This window comes from Cervus canadensis, chromosome 33, assembly GCF_019320065.1.
Source record: "Cervus canadensis isolate Bull #8, Minnesota chromosome 33, ASM1932006v1, whole genome shotgun sequence".
NCBI classification, from domain to species: domain Eukaryota; kingdom Metazoa; phylum Chordata; class Mammalia; order Artiodactyla; family Cervidae; genus Cervus; species Cervus canadensis.
Genome location: NC_057418.1, coordinates 14,768,273 through 14,775,050, shown reverse-complemented (window position 1 = coordinate 14,775,050; position 6,778 = coordinate 14,768,273).

Genomic DNA, 6,778 nt, shown 5'->3' with positions numbered 1-6,778 from the left:
GGGTATTCATTGGAAGGACTGATGCTGAAGCTGAAACTCCAGGACTTTGGCCACCTCAGGCAAAGGTTGACTCACTGGAAAAGACCCTGATGCTGGGAAAGATTGAAGGAAGGAGGAGAAGGGGACGACAGAGGCTGAGATGGCCGGATGGCATCACCGACTCCATGGGCATGAGTTTGAGTAAACCCCGGGAGCTGGTGATGGACAGGGAGGCCTGGTGCGCTGCGATTCATGGGGTTGCAGAGAGTCGGACACGACTGAGTGGTTGAACTGAACTGAAGAGCTGACATTGGTAGTAGGCATAAACAATGTGCAGGCTACACCATTCTTCATTAATTTATTTATTATATAAGTAATATCAGATCAATAAGAGATTACTGTTATGCTAATACTCTATGATTTTTATAAATTTATGACTTATCTTGTTTAAACAATAATATGTCATTTGGATAATTCTTAAATACTCACTGCTAAATGACCCTAGTTGGTGACCTCTTCTACTTATAGTAACTCAGGTTACCAAAATAAATTTAGAAAACATCTCTTACAGTTGAACCTAGTATATATGAAACTCTTGAGAAAAATATACCATATAGAATGAATTTGTTAGTACAAAAAAGTGTATCTCAGAAACAAATATAGTTTTATATTTCCATTTATGTTATAAAGTGGTATTATTAAAAAAAACATAATTAAGTTAAAAAATGCAAATAAGAAAAACAAAATGAAAACACACTCACAGATACAGAGAGCACATGGCTGAATGCCAGAGGGAAGAGAGCGGAGGACTGGAAAAAAATAGATGACGTGGTTTAAGAGGTACAAACCTCCATTTATATAATAAATGTCACCAGGATGAACTATACAGCATAAGAAATATGGTCAATAATACTGTAATAACTTTGGGGACAGCTGATTACTAGACTTATCATGGTGATAATTTCATAATTTATGCAAATTTCAAATCATTATGTAGTCTGTCTGAAAGAAACATAATGCTGTCATTCACTATATTTCTATTAAAAAAAGAAACATGTAAGTGCAAATGTAAGAACAATCTATATGATGATGTAATTGTAGAATTAGTTCTTACTAGCTGATAACTTGAATTGAGGCATACATTTTATAAAACATTGTATAGCATCTGTAAAATGAAAATTACCAGTATTGCTGAAAGAACTTGGAGACCTAAATGAATGGAGTGATGTATTGTGTTCATGAATTGTAACACTCAACATAGTAGACATTTATTATCTCAAAAACTTTTTGAAGATTTAATGCAATTCTTATCAAAATTCCCACAAAGCTTTTCATTCACATAGACTAACATATTCTGAAATTTATACCAAAATGCTCAGGTCATGGAATAGTTGAAACAATCTTGACAAAGAAGAAGGCTCAAGGAATCATTCTACCCTCTATTAAGTCTTACCAAGTATGTATACTGTGATATTGGTGAAGAGATAAACACATAAATGATTCAAAATGGAGGGCACATGATAAAGGCCCACATTGATTTACCTGATTTTTGACAAATGTGCAAAAGCATTTCAGTGGAGGGGGGACAGCTGGTTGAAGACATATGGAGCAGTTGGATATCCACTGGCAAAAAACAAATCTTGACTTACATCTCACACCTTATTTAAAAAAACAAAAAACAAACCTCAAAATGCATCCATGACTTAAATATAAATTGTAAAACTATAAAATGATTAGGAAAAACACATTGATCAAAATATCTAGAATCCAGGGCTGAGCAGTGTTCTTAGACTTGACAAGAGAATCATAATTTATAAAATAAAAAGTGGATAAATAAAATCTCATCAAAGTGAAATAGAATACCAATAAAAGTCTCTTGGAATGTTGATAGTTTCTACTTTCTGTAAGTTGTATCATCTAGATCTACCTATGTGTGAAGTTATTAAAACTTACTTTTCTCGAGTAAAAGTTCATCTTAATTTTGTTTTTAAAATTTCAAAATAGCACTGCATGCAAAATAGAAAATAATTTGCTACAGCTGTTTATTGGAGAAATTTTTCACAAACTCTATTATCTGTTGACAGATAAGATTGCTAATTTTCATCATTAACAAATGCTTTGGGTAATGGCTTCTACAGAGGTGTGCATAGTCCTCGTGTGAAATGTGCTCAAATGTGTATTTGATTATCTTAGTTGATCTTAAGAGTCTCATAGATTCTGTGTAACTTTTTCTCTGGAAAGTCTGCAACCAGCCATATGAAATCTACTTCAAATAGGGTTGTATTTTTAGAAGATGGCATACAATCTGTAGCTCTCTAATTAATCTCACTCAGGCTTTCAAGTCATTTGACATCTGACTGAAAGGATGAGAAAATGCATGAGAAACATTTTTTATGAATCTGTAATACTACATCTTGTTAGGGGGATCCCCAATGGTAAAAAATTTACCTTCAATACAGGAGCTGCAGGAGATGTGGGTTCGATTCCTGGGTTGGGAAGATCCCTTGGAAGAGGAAACGGCAACCAACAGCACTGTTCTTACCTGGAAAATTCCAAGGACAGAGCAGCCTGGTGGGCTACCGTCCATGGATCGCAAAGCATTGGACACGACTGAGCACACACACAGATAGATATAAACAACCACAAAGTGTAATATACTGGCACTCCACGGTGCTCTTGCTTAGTCCTGATTTGGTGCTAATGTTCTGGTCTAATTTTTTTTTTTTTAATTTTATGTTGGAATACAGTTGATTAACAATGTTGTGTTAGTTTCAATTGCACAGCAAGTGATTCAGTTATATATATATACAAGTGTCTGTTCTTTTTCAAATTCTTTTCCCATTTAGGTTATTACAGAATATTGAGCAGAGTTCCCTGTACTATACAGTAGTTCCTCATTGGTTACCTATTTTAAATATAGCAGTATGCATATATCAATCTAAAACTTCCAATCTATTCCTCCCTGCTATCCCTTCCTCCTTGCTGACCATAAGTTTGTTCTCTGAGTCTGTGAGTCTGTTTTGTAAATAAGTTCATTTGTATTATTTAGATTCTATGTATAAGCGATACCATAGGCTATTTGTCTTTCTCTTACTTACTTCACTTAGTATGATAATCTCCAGATCCATCCATGTTGCAAATGCCATTATTTTATTCTTTTTAATGTCTGAGTAATGTTCCATTGTATATATGTACACTTCTTTGTTATCCATCCATCTGTTGATGTGTCAGGAAGCATTTAACAGGAGGCTTCCTGTGTGCTGTTTTGGATCTGTCAGGAATCCTCTGGTCCTTATTAATTCCTGGATATTCAGGAATTAAGAGGAGAGGCATGCCTGAGGAATCCAGGCATCTCTTGCGTTAGTTTTTCAATACGGTGATAAGTACTCTCTTCCTTCTTATGAACCATATGGTAAAAAGTGATTGTTTACAATTCTCTCTCTTTAATATGAATCGCCTTATGCTTTGTAAGTCCTGAATTTTAATCATTATCTCTACTGAGAATAACTACCTTGTAAGACAGTATATATGCCCACACCATATTGATTAAAACACCTTTGCTCCATCAGAGCTTGGGTCCCCGTGTCTGTCTGTCTGTCTTTCTTTCTTTGTCTCTCTCTCTCTATTTCTGGCTGATTCCCTGGAGCGCGAAAGCCGGCTGCGTAACCCAGGGACTATTAGCCTCTTTCCTTCTTTCACTGTCTCATTGTCGACTCCAGACCACCAGGTTCCGGTCCAATAAAGGACCAACACTGATGGACATTCAGATTTCTCCCATGTCTTGGCTATGGTAAGCCACGCCGTGATGAACACTGAGGTGGATGTAGCCTTTTGAACCATGTTTCTCTCTGGATATATGCCCAAGAGTGGAATTGCTGGCTCAAAAAAAAAAAAGGTAACTTAGCTTTCTAAGGAAACTCCATACTGTTATCCATAGGGGCTGCAGCAAGTTACATTCCCACCAACAGTGTAGGAGGGTTTCCTTTTTTCCGCACCCTCTCCAGCCTATTGTTCATAGATTTTTTAATGGTCATTCTGACCAGTGTGAGGTGATACTTCACTGTGGCTTGATTTGCATTTCTCTAATAATTAGTGATGTTGAGCATCTTTTCATGTACCTCTTGGCCCTGTATGTCTTCTTTGAAGAAATGTCTGTTAAGGTCCTCTGTCCAATTTTTGATTGGTTTGATTGTTTGATATTAACATAAGCTGATTTATAGCCCTATGAAATAATTAATTAATCTAGAAGAGTGTGCAAAACATGGCAGCATAATAGTCTTAAAACAATATAAAAACAGAGTATAAAATTTATTCTTATGTTGTTTTCTTTTCAAAAGGGAATGTCCTTAAAAGCTTCCACACTGATAATAAAAGTCTTTATAAAATTGATGCTGTTTCTCACACTCCATTAAACTACTCCTTTTATCTTTGAAATTGATGGGAAAGCAAAATATTTATACAACATTGACTTCACTTTTTAAATTGGTTTTTGAGAAGGAAAGTAAAAACTAAAACAAATATGCTTGAGACTCAAGAAGTGCCCAAATATATCTAATTTATTTTGCAAGGATCATTAAATCTTTGCATCTCTGTTGTGCTATGACTGGTTAACATTAGGGTGACAATGTAGACCATTGTAGAACGTTTTTAATAATTAAAAATATAATTTTGCCCAGATTAAGAAAGAAAAATGTATTTTGCATCATGGATGAAATCCACAGAAAATTGACAGCAAAATTTCCTTTCCCTTACTCATACTATTTAAGGACTGATTTTAAGCTTGGAAGTTATGAATATCCTCTCAGTGATAATTAACTTCTTCAAACATCTTAGCATGCACAACTTCTAGGAACTGTGGAACACTTCTAATTTTCAATTCTTTTTAAAGTGAATATTGATGAAATAATAAATTATAGAAGGCCAATAGAAAGCAACTTACTAGACTCTAAAGAGTCATATGTGGAGAACTTGCTGAAATCTTCTATAAACAATATTTCATTTCTAGGTAAACAACAACAGATTTCTTCTTCCTGTTGTTGATAAGTCTCAATGTGGCCCCAGGGGGCCCAAAGGTACTTAAGTGTATGATAATTAGTGAAAACACAGGTGATAGAATCATATATCAGCAAGTTAGTTAATTTTTCCATTTTCACTTGTGTGTGAATTTTAATATAAATATAAGGCATGAAGAACCAAGACAAGTCAAACTGTTTCAGTGAATAAATTTCAGAAATTCCACATTAGAACAAGTACAAATAAATTTGTTAAACTGTTCTGTACAATGCCAGTTTTTAAACATTTTAAAACCAATAAATTTCTTATCGGTGGCAGCTAAATGTTTTTTGTCGAGTTTTTATGATACAGTACATTTCATCTGTTGACTGTACTTTGCTAGCACAAATACATATTTGCGATGTTGGTTCTCTGTGTTATTCCTATAACCATTCTATTAAAATGAATGCACACTTTATAAAAATTTCCTGGCTCACTGAAGTCAGAGGATGTGAGTTTTGCGCCCTGCCTTCTCAAGTCATAAGATTAAGTGGCTCTCAGGTCTGTCATTTGCAAAACAAGATTGGTCTAGTTGACATCCAAGCCTCTATTGGACAAATTATTGTGAGTCCCCCTGCTCCATTGTGCTAAGTACTGAGGATAAGAAGATAAAATTAAGGAAGAAAAACCCATTATACTCTACGAATCTTTCTCAGACTCTAAAATAGTACAATATCATAATATTGTTAATGAATCTCCATTAAACTGCACCGTGATTTCTTTATTAGCCTGTGAAATTAATTAGAAGCATTGCAAAGGATTCATTATTTTTTTTCTACTTTAATGAAAGTGTTTAATGAAAGGGCTACTGTTTGTGGAAAGCAGAGATGGAGAGAAATGATTTGCTGCTAATCCACGCCGCCCCCCCACCCGCCCCATTAACTCTTTATCTTCTCCTTCTCAATAGATGTGCCTCTGGACTCACATTTGGTTCAAAATATCTTGATCTATTGTGTAACCATGGGCAGTTCTTTAATTTTTCCATGCCTCAGTTTCCTTATCTATCAATAGGGGATTGTAATAGTGCCTGAACAGAGTCTAGGGCAGGTGAAATGACACTATGTTTTGAAAAGCAGTTGGCTTGAAAATGCATGGTAAATCCTTGGAAAATATTATAGTCTGTTGGTACTGTAATAGTCAAGGGTCTTTCTTTCCTTCTCTATTCAGTTCTGTCCTTATTAATTTTCTTCCGCTTGGTTTCCCCAGCTCTGGTTTTCTCTGTTTCAATTCACTCCCACACCGACACCTGGAGTTTAGATATGATTATATCACATCATTGTTTGAAACAGTCAGTGCTTTTTACAACATGCTGGTGATTTAGTCACTAAGTTGTGTCTGACTCTTGTGGTCCCATGGACTGTAGCCCACCAGGCTCCTCTGTCCATGGGATTCTCCAGGCAAGAATACTGGAGTGGGTTGCCATTTCCTTCTCCTCAAGCCTGTTTCCCTGAACTTATTTTCTGAAAGTTCCCTTCCAGGTCTTACACTTCAGTTGCCTTTCACTTTTTTTTTTTTTTTTAAATGGAAGTATAGTTGATTTACAACGTTTCAGGTGTATAGCCCAAGTGATTCAGTATATATATATATATATATATACACACACACACACACACACACACACATATATATTCTTTTCAGATTCATTGCTGTTATAGGTTATTACAAGACATCGGTTATTACTGTGCTATACAGTAGGTCCCTGCTGTTTGTTTTCTATACAGTAGTGTGTATCTGTTAACCCCAGATT